This window comes from Zingiber officinale, chromosome 8A (assembly GCF_018446385.1).
Source record: "Zingiber officinale cultivar Zhangliang chromosome 8A, Zo_v1.1, whole genome shotgun sequence".
NCBI classification, from domain to species: domain Eukaryota; kingdom Viridiplantae; phylum Streptophyta; class Magnoliopsida; order Zingiberales; family Zingiberaceae; genus Zingiber; species Zingiber officinale.
In genome coordinates this window covers 8,689,559-8,702,826 of record NC_056000.1, presented here as the reverse complement: position 1 = coordinate 8,702,826, position 13,268 = coordinate 8,689,559, and positions in this window count along the sequence as shown.

The following is a 13,268-nucleotide window of genomic DNA, read 5'->3' as shown; positions in this document are numbered from 1 at the left end:
GACTCCCGGTCAGCTGGGCGACAACAATCTACAACAGGCGACCGGGGTATATTCTTTACCATGTTAGTTATTTGGGTTTAGTTTCTAACTTGCTCCTATCCGTTTGCAGAATTGGGTTGAGCAGATTGCAATCAGCAATCGCCTAGCCGAACTGGAGGACGAGCTGAAGAAGCTCAAAGCCGCAGGAGATAGCAGACAGTCAATCGCCGCTCTGGAGAAGGACAAAAAGCTGCTGGAAGCCGAACGGGGTAAGTCCTCCGGCTTGTCGAGCGAAGTGGCTCGACTCGAAGCTTTGGTCAAGCAGCGGGACAAGGAGATAAAGACCGCTACCACCCGGAAGCTTAAAGCCATCGATGACATGGATATGATGAAGGTAGAGAACCGGGGGTTAGAGCAGCGGGTTAAAGAATTGGAAACCTCATTATCCGCCGAACGGGAGGGTCGTTCGGCCGACCAGGCTAAAGCGGAAGGGGCTCTGAAAGATCTTCAAGCTGCCTTCAATGCTTCTAAAGCTACTTTTAAAGAATATTAGGACGGGGAGCCTGGCCGGTCGGCGGAGGTGCGCAAAGCATTCGTCCGTTCGGATGAATTTGGCGAAAGGTTTAGCGACAAGCTATCCTTAACTTTTGAAGAGGCGATCAAAGTGGCAGTGGACTATCTGAAGACCAAAGGCCACATACCCGTCGAGCTGTCCGTTCCCCCCGAAGATTTGGCGGCTATGATGGGCTCCATCCCCGACTCCCTCTTTAATTTCGATGATAGTGAATGAGGGGCTTATGAAATTTCTCTCAAGTGTGCAATCTTTTGTATGCCTACCGTTAGGGGCGAATATAATAAATTTTGTCTGTTCGCCACTCGACGTAAACGGATAGTCTCCTTTTGTTATTTGTTTGTTCGAACCGCGTCCAATCTTTAACTTTCGTCTCGGTCTCAGTTTTCTCGCGTCCAAGTACATTTTATAAAGGAGCCGCTCGACCGCACGATGTCTTCATTCTCGCCCTTAAGGCAGGCCCGGTCATGGGCCGGCCGTTACAACCGAGTAAGACCTTGCAGAAAGTTATCCGTCCGGAGGATTTATAGACTCCGGTTGTTCGCCTTTGAACGTCGAATTTTATCGTCAGCGCCTGACGACCTTCCGCTCGGCAGGTTTATAGACGTCGGCTCGTCTCTCAATTTTTAACGTCGGAGCTCGACGGTCTTCCGCTCGGCGGGTTTATAGACGCCGGCTCGTCTCTCGATTTTTAACGTCGGAGCTCGACGGTCTTCCGCTCGGCGGGTTTATAGACGCCGGCTTGTCTCTCAATTTTTAACGTCGGAGCTCAACGGTCTTCCGCTCGGCGGGTTTATAGACGCCGGCTCGTCTCTCGATTTTTAACGTTGGAGCTCAACGGTTTTCCGCTCGGCGGGTTTATAGACACCGGCTCATCTCTCGATTTTTAACGTCGGAGCTCGACGGTCTTCCGCTCGGCGGGTTTATAGACGTCGGCTCGTCTCTCGATTTTTAACGTCGGAGCTCGACGGTCTTCTGCTCGGCGAACACATTAACCATCCTTTAAATCATTTTTGCTTCCTGCATTACAAGGACATGGGCGACTAGAATATACACAAAAATGAGTTACATCAGTGCACCTTTCACCCAGCTCGATAAGGCTGGAGATGATTCGCGCTCCAAGGTCGGTCCAGCTACCTCCCGTCTTCATCCTCCAAATAGTAAGCGCCCGATCGGAGCTTTTCGATGATTTTAAAGGGGCTTGTTCAAGGAGCTTCTAGCTTGCCGACGTCGCCGACCGGCTTTACTTTCTTCCAGACAAGATCACCACCTGGAATGATCTGGGGATTACGCGCCAGTTGTAATTCTGCTTCATTCTTTGCCGGTACGCCATCAGCCGGACGGACGCCTTGGCTCTCTCTTCTTCGACCAAGTCCAGCTATATGTTCCTCCGCTCGGCGTTGTCATTATCATAATTCTGGATCCGAGCGGACTCGACACCAACTTCGACAGGAATAACCGCTTCACCGCCATACACCAGATGGAAGGGCGTGACGCCAGTTCCTTCCTTTGGGGTCGTTCGGATGGCCCATAAGATGCCTGGCACTTCATCCACCCAGCTACCTCCCATATGGTCGAGCCGAGCCTGCAAAATACGAAGAATTTCCCGATTGGCTACTTCGGCTTGACCATTGCTTTGGGGATATGCCACGGACGTGAAGTGTTGTTCGATGCTGAAGCTTTTGCACCAATCTTCGAGCAATTTTCCTGTGAACTGTCGCCCGTTATCGGAAATAAGTCGACGGGGGATGCCGAACCGACAGATGATGTTCTGCCAGATAAACTTCTTGACCATCTGCTCGGTGATCTTGGCTAGCGGCTCGGCCTCCACCCATTTGGAAAAATAATCGACTGCCACTAGTAAAAATTTCCGCTGTCCGGTCGTCATAAGGAATGGACCCACAATATCCATTCCTCATTGGTCGAAGGGACAGGACACAGTGGCTGCTTTCATTTCTTCCGCCGGTCGGTGGGAGAAGTTATGGTACTTCTGGCAAGAAAGGCACGTCGACACGGTCCGAGCGGCCTCTGCTTGTAAGGTTGGCCAGAAGTATCCGGCCAGCAGGATCTTCATAGCCAGTGATCGTCCGCCCGGATGTCCTCCGCATGATCCTTGATGTACTTCTTGGAGGATGTAAGCCGAGTCTTCCAAGCTCACGCATTTCAACAGCGGGCGAGAGAAAGCCTTCTTGTAGAGTTGATCGCCGATAAGTGTGAACCGGCCGGCTCTCCTCCTTAACAGCTGGGCTTCATTCCGATCGGACGGTGTGGCGCCCGAGCGCAAAAACTCCATGATGGGTGTCCTCCAGTCGCTTGGAAACGTGAGGCCCTCCATCCGGTCGATGTGAGCCACCAAAGATACTTGTTTAATTGGCTGCTGGATGGCGACCGGCGTTATTGAGCTCGCAAGTTTGGCTAACTCATCGGCTGCTTGATTTTCCACTCTGGGTATCTTCTGGACAATGATTTCTCTAAAATTGGCTTTAAGCTTCTCAAAGGCTTCAGCGTAGAGCTTGAGCCGAGCGTTGTTAATTTCAAAAGTGTCAGATAGCTGCTGAGCGGCCAACTGCGAATCCGAATGAAGCGTTACCCGACCGGCTCCCACATGCCGAGCTGCCTGCAAGCCGGCTATGAGGGCTTCATACTCTGCTTCATTGTTTGTAGCTTTATAATCCAGCCGGATGGATAAGCGCATCTTTTCTTCCTGGGGAGAGAGCAGCAATACTCCAATCCCGCTTCCGAGCCGAGTGGACGATCCATTCACATATATTCGCCACATAGCTTCTGGCTCTGGATTCTGCACCTCAGTCACAAAATCCGCTAAAGACTGCGCTTTAATTGCCGAGCGGGGTTGATATTGAATGTCGAATTCACTCAACTCCGTTGTCCACTTAATAAGCTGTCCGGACGCTTCTGGATTCAATAATACTCGTCCGAGCGGACTATTAGTTTTGACAATGATGGTATGCGCCAGGAAGTATGGACGAAGGCGCCGAGCGGCGAGGACCAGAGCGAAGGTCAACTTCTCGAGCCGAGTGTAGCGAGATTCAGCATCTTTTAAAATATGGCTCAGAAAATATACAGGCTCTTCTCTGCTCGCCCTCACTAATGCCGAGCCGACTGCTTGCTCATTTGAAGATAAATAGATACAAAGAGGCTCACCTACGGCTGGCTTGGCTAGCACAGGTAGAGAATTCAGATATGCCTTCAGTTCTTCAAACGCCTGATCGCATTCCTCGTCCCAGTGAAATTTAGTGGTCTTGCGCAATATTTTGAAAAAGGGCAGGCTCCGGTCGGCGGTCTTGGAGATGAATCTGGACAGAGCAGTTATCCGACCGGTCAGACGCTGCACTTCCTTCAGATTTCTTGGAGGCGGCATATCTTGTAGAGCTTTCACCTTGCTGAGATTTGCTTCGATACCCCGCTCGGTCACAATGTAACCCAAGAAACGCCCTCTTTTTGCTCCGAACAGACACTTCTGGGGGTTTAGCTTGACTCTGTTGGGGTTGCAAGGTTGCAAACATAGTCCCACATTGAAAACACATGGAAAAGATCATGGGTTTATAAGAGAAAGATATCTCCATTGGTATGAGGCCTTTTGGGGAGAGCCCAAGAGCAAAACCATGAGGGCTTAGGCCCAAAGTGGACAATATCATGCAATTGTGGAGATATCTAAATTCTTTTCGATCCTACAAGTGGTATCAGAGCAAGGTTGCTCTTTACCGGAATCACCGCCGGAAGGGGCAAACATATCAAGAAAAGCTAGAGGGTGAAGAAGTTGGAGCAAATTCTTCAAGTTCAAGATTCTATCAAGCTCAACTTCAAGATGCAATTCCAAGATGGACTTGGATTTGACACAAGGGTGGCTCCACCATACACATCGGCAAGCTTCGATTCTTGGAGATCAAGAATCGAAAACTTTCTTATGATGGAGATAGAGCAATGGTTTGCTCTAATGGAAGGCTTCAAAGCTCCAACGAACTCCAAGGGCAAGCTTCTAAAGAAAAGCAGATGGAGCTCAGAGCAAATTCAAAGGGGCGAGGCAAATGACAAAGTGACCAAGCTTCTGGTCAACTTATTGCCTAGCCACATCTTGGCTCGAGTTGGAGAATTCGAAGATGCCAAGGAGCTTTGGAGCAAATTGGCCAAGCTTCATGAAGAGATCCCCTCCACTGTACAAGATCATGAAGAATCCAAAGAGGGTGACTCTTTGGAGCAAGACCAAAAGGAGGATTCCGAGGTTGATAGATGCTCAACCTCCGAAGAAGAGGAAATCCAAGATGCTTCATCCTCAAGGGAATGCAACGAAGGGAACAAGGAGGGAGCATACTCCTTGTTTCATATTCAAGATGATGAAGCCTCCACCTCTAGGATTGAGGGGGAGCAATCCTTGGTGACACCGGATCAAGAAGAAGGAGAAGCTTCTACATCCGGATCAAGAGAAGAAGAGGAGGAAGAAGCTTCTACCTCCACAAGTCAAGAAAAATCAAATGGAGGAGAATCAAGGTCCTATCAAAAGGAAGTTTCTACCTCTGGATCCAAAGAAAAAGATTCCACCCCTACAAGCAAAGGTATGAATATTTCAATTAATAATAAAAATCATATAATATGTTTTGAGTGTAGGGAAAGTGGGCACTACAAGAGCAAGTGTCCCAACTTGGCCAAGAAAAAGGGTCAAGTGACACAAAAGGGCAAGGAGAAGCCCAAGGAGACCACCCCCGGGACAAAGAAGAGCAAGGAGCACATTGTGTGCTTCTTGTGTCAACAAAAAGGGCATTACCGAAGTCAATGCCCCAAGGGGAAGAAGATGGTCAAGGCTCAAGGAGGCACTAGTCAAGGGGGAGCCTCCAAGGTAAAGAAGAAGGTAACATTTATTGAGCCTACCCCTTTACGTTATGGTAAAAAGGAAAATAGATCAAATTTTTATCATTTTAATGCAATTTACCATAAGAATAGAAAGCATGAGGGCATTAAGGAAAAACATGTGGCTCTACATGCCAAGACTACCCAACCTAAGGTCAGGAAGGTAGATAGACATTTGGGCAAGAACACTAAGGATAATAGATACAAGCCCAAGAATAAAAATGCTCATGGATCAAATGAAAAACCAAAAACTAAGGACTTAGTGATAGAAAATCAAGTCTTGAGATCAAGGCTTGATAAAATGGAAAAGACCCTAAAAAGGATGGAAAATATCCTATTAGGGCAAAATGAGCATAACCTAGGTTTAGGGGTACAAAAGCCATCCAATGGCCATAGAGGTTTGGGATACAAACCAAAGGCTAAGAAGGATGTGCCCTCTTACCATAGAGTTCCATATAGTTATGGAACAAACCCTAGGTCTAGTGGTCAAGCCAAAAATACTAGGGAAGTCATCCCTAAGAGTATTTTTGCAATAAATGTGACTAAGACTTCTAAGAAGTCTAAGAAAGTCACAAACAAGGTCACAAGGGAGGTTATCCCTAGAGTTGACCTAGAAAATGTGACCAAGGCTTCTAAGAAGCCCAACAAGGTCACTAGGAAGGTATCTAGGGAAGTTATCCCTAGTGAGTACCTAGAGCATCCAAGGAGCACCAATAGGTGTTGGGTTCCTAGGAGCATCTTCTCTACCCCATAGATGGGTTAGAGAGTGTCAACTCCGATTAGAAGGGTAGTTAACCCAACTTTGAGGAAATTGACACTCAAGGAGCATTTTCAAGGTTTTAGTTAACCTTTGAAAATGAAATGGAATTATTGATTACTCCTTGAAAGAGTAAAATGTGTCAAATGGTGAAAAATTATTTTTATCTTAAAATGGCACAAATTGGGAAAACCATAAGAACTATCAAGTTGGGATTTTGGTATGTTCTTAGGCAATTTAAGGCAATCCGGGCCTTAAATTTAAAAGTGCTACTCTTGAGGAAACATGGAATATGCCAACATTTGAGGACATGTTTATTTTCAATTGGCATACATTAAATCAAGGAAATTAGAAATGCCAATTTAGGTTTTGGCATTCTCTTGTAGCACTTTAGGGCAATCTAGGTTTAAGGTGTAAGTTTAGCTAAGACTTTAAGGATACGTAGATAGTTAATCTAGGTATATTTTATTTATGCTAAATCTTGCCATGATTGTTTGCCCATCATATGCCATGACATCATGTCTAGTTTTTGCATTCATGTTTTATCATGGAAAATCCAAAAATACCATGTCATGACATTCATACATCATGTAGTAATAGGATATTTTCTTTTGAAAATTATTCTCTGTTGATGTATGCCATAACATAATCATGCATTTAGTTTAATTCCTTGTAATTAAGGACGAATGGCATTTAACGACACTTATTAACAAGTGACATCCTGGGTGGATGTCTAATATCTCTAAAATGCCTAGATAGATATGCATGATCCCTAGAATAGGGCAAAACCAAATTTTACATCTCACAAAGACCTCTAAGGTGACTTGTATTTGTTTTAGTGCATATTATATACAAGTGAGATGTTAGGATGATGAACAAAGCTCAAGATGTTGATTTAGTGCATTCCTTTGAGTTTTAAGTTCATCAAAACACATAGTTATGTGTTTTTCCATCATTGGGAAAGCTAATGTACAAGTCATGTGCATTAAGCCCAAGGAACATGATGGGATATTGGTTTTGAAAATGTTTTCAAAATGTTTTTGGAAAACCTTGGTGAAGGCTATCTTTTGATAGTAATCACCATTGAATAGTTAGACACAAACTTGAAGAAAAACACTAAAGTTTTTGCAAGTTTTCAAGTTTGTGTCAATCTTTGAAAATATGATGTATTTTCATAGAAAGCTATTTTTCCATGATTAAGTATGCCCTAAATAATGTCTACACGAAATTTCATAATTTTTGAATTTTTGTAGAATTTTCTAGGGGTTTCTGAAGTTGATTGAAATGGAATTTCAGCAACTATCAGAGCTCCGATCGATCCATGGATCGATTGGAGTTCCTGAATCGATCCATGGATCGATTCAAACGGCAATTCCCGCGAGCAGAAGCTCGCTGGATCGATCAGCCGATCGATCCAGGGAGTCTGAATCGATCGGTGGATCGATTCGAGAAAGGTTCAATCGATTGGAACCCAACTTCAATCGATCCAAGTTGTTGGTTTTGCTGGGAATGCCTGATTTCAGCATCTTTGAACCTATTTTAGTCTAGGTAACCATTCCAAACCCTTAAATACATTTGTATACATACAAAGGGTGTTTTCATGTTGAAAACAAGGATGGATTGGTTAACGAAGACTAAGTAGAAGTTTAGGTTTAGGTTGTTTCAAATTTTGAATACTTGAACCTCAAAACTTCTAAATTTGGGTTTCCTAATGTTTTAGGGATTCCAAGTCATTGTTGGTGCAATGAGTTACCACCATGTCTTTAGGGGAGGGACTCTTTAAAGACATGAAAATTATTTTTCATGAACCTTGGAAGGTGGTTAACCTTCTGTTGTGAACTTGCTCAAGGTTGAGCATTTAAACTTGAAATGGGGAGAAATGGGGAGTGGATATCCTCATTATTTCAAGTGGAAACTCAAGTGGTTGAAAATGCTCAAGGTTGGGTATTTGTCTACATTGAGGGAGAAGTTAAGGATAAATGAAGGGTATGGGACCTTCATTATCGTGTTGATCACAACGAGTGATGTTGTGAACAACGATGAGCAACTCTTCAGGGGGAGAGTCTTCAACAAATGGATTTGTTGAAGTGTGCCCAGAATTGGAGCATAGGTTGATGTGTGTCCAACGATGGGTTGATGTGTGCCAATAGGGGGAGAATGTATGGTTAAGCTTAGGCCTTCATTACCTATGGGAAGGTCATAGGGGGAGAATGAAAGGACTCATGAAAGGGAGTAAGTTAGGCTTTCATTACCTAGAGGGAGTTTGCCCTCTTAGGGGGAGAATGAAGAGCTTAATTTATGCTTTCATTACCTAGTGGCATGAAGAAGGAGGCTATGGGATTAGCCTAACTTACATATGGGATTGTAAGTGTTATTGTGGTATTGTCAAACATCAAAAAGGGGGAGATTGTTGGTGCAATATCCCTCAGGTCAAGGTTGACCTGGGTAACCAAGCCGAGTCTTGGTTTGGGTTTAGATGTTTGACAATAAGATATTGATTGAAGAAGAGTCAAGTAGGTCAAGGTTGACCGGATACTTGACTGGGAAGTCCTAACTGGGATGTTAGGCAAAATGAAAGACCTAGTGAGTGAAGCTAGGCAGTATGAAAGTCCTGGTGAGTGAAGCCAGGCAGAAGGAAGTCCTAGTGAGTGAAGCTAGGCAGATGGAAGTCCTAGTGAGTGAAGCTAGGCAGATGGAAATCCTGGTGAGTGAAGCCAGGTGAAAGTCCTAGTGAGTGAAGCTAGGCAGATGGAAATCCTGGTGAGTGAAGCCAGGTGAAAGTCCTAGTGAGTGAAGCTAGGCAGATGGAAAACCCTAGTGAGTGAAGCTAGGTGAAAGTCCTGGTGAGTGAAGCCAGGCAAGGGAAAATTCAGATGGATCAAGGATGATCGGACATCTGGTGCTGGGAAGTCCAAGTAGGTCAAAGGATTGACTGGATACTTGGCATGAAAGAAAAGTCCAAGTAGGTCAAAGGGATTGACCGGATACTTGGCACAGAGAAAAGTCTAAGTGGGTCAAAGGGATTGACCGGACACTTGGTAAGGGAGTCCTAGCAGGTCAAGGGAGTGACTAGATGCTAGGCATGACATACCAACAGGTCAAGGTTGACCGGATGTTGGTTTGGGAGGTTTGGGACTTGGTTTTGGACAAAAATCAAGTGCTGGATCGATCAGTGGATCGATCCAGACCTGTCCCAGCGAACAGAGAGCCTCTGGATCGATCCGTGGATCGATCCAGAGGTCCCAATCGATCAGTGGATCGATTGGGACGCGGCTGCTTCGCGCGATAAGCGCTGGATCGATCCATGGATCGATCCAGGCGCGTTTCCAGAGCACAGAGGCGCTCTGGATCGATCCGTGGATCGATCCAAAGCCTCCCCGATCGATTGGGAACATTCGAATCGATCGGGATCCGACCGTTGGCGTCGTTTATAGCTGCAGGCGTGTGATGGCTGCGTAAGCTCTTCACGATTTCATCTCAGATCTTCGCCAGCTCCTCCTCAGCGCTCTCAAAGATCAGATCGCCAGTTCTTGAAGGATCTTGGAAGCTTTCCAAGTCAAGAGGCGGATCAAAGGCAAGAAGAGAAGCTAGGGTTAGGGTTTTCTGTACTCATTGTAAGCTTTCCTTTCTTCTTGTACGGAGAGTCTTGTAGGGCTTCTCCGCCCTCGGTAGTTACCGAAAAGGAGTGTTTTCATAGTGGAGGGTGCGTGCGTGGTGTGGATCCTTGGACTAGTCACCTCTTGTGAGGTGGATACCAAGTAAACCAACCGTGTTAGCGTTGCTGTATTTGTTTCTGTATTTTTCGCTGCACATCTTTGAAGGAACAAGCAACGCCGAGCAACGAGTGAACGCGACGAGCTATTCACCCCCCCTCTAGCTACTTTTGGTCCTAACAAGTGGTATCAGAGCCCGGACTGCCAGAAGGTTTAACCGCCGACTGTGCACAAGAGCTATGGTCTGATTGAATCATGTGAGTACAATATTGACCTCGAACAAAGAAAGTGGGGGCTCCTATGTTCGGATCAAGAGGACCAGACACCAGGCAGGAAGTCCTAGTAGGTCGGGTGGACCGAGGGGCAGAAAGTCCTAGTTGCGGCTAGGCAAGGAAGTCCTAGTAGGTCGGGTAGACCGAGGGGCAGGAAGTCCTAGTAGGTCAGGTAGACCGAGGGGCAGGAAGACCTGGTGGGTCGAGGATCGAACGTGGGAAGCCCATGGTCCTTTGTTTGAGGGGGGATTGTTGGGGTTGCAAGGTTGCAAACATAGTCCCACATTGAAAACACATAGAAAAGATCATGGGTTTATAAGAGAAAGATATCTCCATTGGCATGAGGCCTTTTGGGTAGAGCCCAAGAGCAAAACCATGAGGGCTTAGGCCCAAAGTGGACAATATCATGCTATTGTGGAGATATCTAAATTCTTTTCGATCCTACAATTGGTATCAGAGCCCGGACTGCCAGAAGGTTTAACCGCCAACTGTGCACAAGAGCTATGGTCTGATTGAACCATGTGAGTACAATATTGACCTCGAACAAAGAAAGTGGGGGCTCCTATGTTCTGATCAAGAGAATCAGACACCAGGCAGGAAGTCCTAGTTGCGGCTAGGCAAGGAAGTCCTAGTAGGTAGGGTGGACCGAGGGGCAGGAAGTCCTAGTTGCGGCTAGGCAAGGAAGTCCTAGTAGGTCGGGTAGACCGAGGGGCAGGAAGTCCTAGTAGGTCAGGTAGACCGAGGGGCAGGAAGACCTGGTGAGTCGAGGATCGGACGTGGGAAGCCCATGGTCCTTTGTTTGAGGGGGGGATTGTTGGGGTTGCAAGGTTGCAAACATAGTCCCACATTGAAAATACATGGAAAAGATCATGGGTTTATAAGAGAAAGATATCTCCATTAGCATGAGGCCTTTTGGGGAGAGCCCAAGAGCAAAGCCATGAGGGCTTAGGCCCAAAGTGGACAATATCATGCTATTGTGGAGATATATAAATTCTTTTCGATCCTACAGACTCCATATTTTCATAGCGTTCGGAAAGTTTCCTCCATGTCTTCGAAGAGATCGGCCGCTCGGACGGACTTGATGAGAATGTCATCCTCGTATACTTCCAGATTTCGCCCGATCTGCTCTTTGAATACTTTGTTCATCAAACGCTGATAAGTGGCTCCCGCGTTCTTTAGTCCGAACGACATCACATTGTAGCAGTAGGTGCCGTCGGCTGTAACAAAGCTGACTTTTTCTTGATCTTCTGGGGCGAGCGGCACTTGATGATATCCTTGGTAAGCGTCGAGCATACATATCAATTCGCAGCCAGCTGTGGAGTCCACCAATTGATCGATCTGGGGCAAAGGATAAAAATCTTTCGGGCAAGCTTTGTTGAGATCCCGAAAATCTATGCACACTCTCCACTTGTTGCCCGGCTTGGAGACTAACACTACGTTCGCCAGCCAGCTCGGGAACTGAACCTCGCGTATATGGCCGGCCTCCAGAAGCTTCTCAACCTCCGCCCGGATGACGACATTCTGTTCAGCGCTGAAATCCCTTTTTCTCTGCTTCATTGGCCGAGCGTCCGGTCGGACATGTAGCTCGTGCTGTGCTATGCTCGGCGAAATTCCGGGCAGCTCGTGCGTCGACCAGACGAAGACATCACAGTTTCTCCGGAGGCATTTGATCACTTCCTGTTTTTGGCCTGCCTCCAGGTCGGACGCAACGAACGTAGTGGCCTCCGCTCGGGTCGGGTGAATCTGCACTTACTCTTTTTCTTCATAGACTAGAGAGGGAGGTTTTTCAGTTATAGCGTTTACCTCGATCCGTGGCGACTTCCGAGCGGAATTGGCTTCTGCTCGGACCATCTCGACGTAGCATCACCGAGCTACTAGTTGATCTCCCCGTACTTCTCCCACTTTGTCCTCGACGGGGAACTTGATCTTCTGGTGGAAGGTGGAGACAGCCGCTCGGAACTCGCTGAGCGCCGATCGTCCCAAAATGACGTTGTATGACGAGGGAGAGTCGACCACCATGAAGTTTGCTGTCCGTGTCCTCCTGAGCGGCTCTTCTCCCAGCGAGATAGCCAATCGGATCTGTCCGACCGGCTAAACTTCGTTGCCCGTAAACCCGTAGAGGGGGGTCGTCATGGGCAGCAGTTCGGCTCGGTCAATTTGTAGTTGGTCGAAGGCTTTTTTGAATATGATATTGACCGAGCTCCCTGTGTCAATAAAAACATGGTGGATAGTGTAATTGGCTATTACCGCTTTGATGAGGAGAGCGTCATCATACGGCACTTCGACTCCTTCCAAGTCTCTGGGCCCGAAACTTATCTCGGGTCCACTCGCCCTTTCCTGACTGCAGCCGACTGCATGGATCTGGAGCTGCCGGGCGCCCGCCTTCCTTGCTCGGTTGGAGTCTCCTCCGGTCGGCCCACCAGCTATGATGTTGATCTCGCCCCGGGAAGTGTTGTTTCTATTCTCTTCCTCCCGGGTGGACGGTTTGGGTTGCTCCCTAGACCTTCGAGGATTGTCTTCACGTCTCTGTGTATATTGCCGCTCGGGAGTCTGCCTTTGTCGCCTATCGGGTATCGTCCGCTCGGCTCCACGGGGCCTCTGTCGCCTGTCGGACGATGGTGATCTACGGCCACCACTCCGGGGAACGGGATGGGCAATCAGGGGAAGACTTCGACAATCTCTGGTATTGTGGGTGTCCGTCCGGTGGAATGAGCAGAACATTGGGGTCCACTTCTTTTTTGGCTTGGGCCGCTTGGCTGCTACTTCTTGCACGTGGGACATCACGTGGGGGGAGCGGATTGCTTCGGCCCTCGGTCCTCTTGGTGGCTGATGAGCAGTGTTCGGCTTCCGCTCGGCCGGAGGAGCCCTCTCGGTTGGAGTTTCCTTTCTTCGGGCAGCTTGGGCTTCCTCCACATTGATGTATTCGTTGGCCCGATGCAGCATATGATCGTAGTCTCGGGGCGGCTTCCGAACGAGCGAGCAAAAGAAGTCCCCGTCCACGAGGCCTTGTGTAAATGCGTTCATCATTGTCTCTGAGGTGGCTGTTGGAATGTCCATGGCCACCTGGTTGAACCGCTGGATATAAGCTCGAAGCGGCTCTCTTGGCTCTTGTT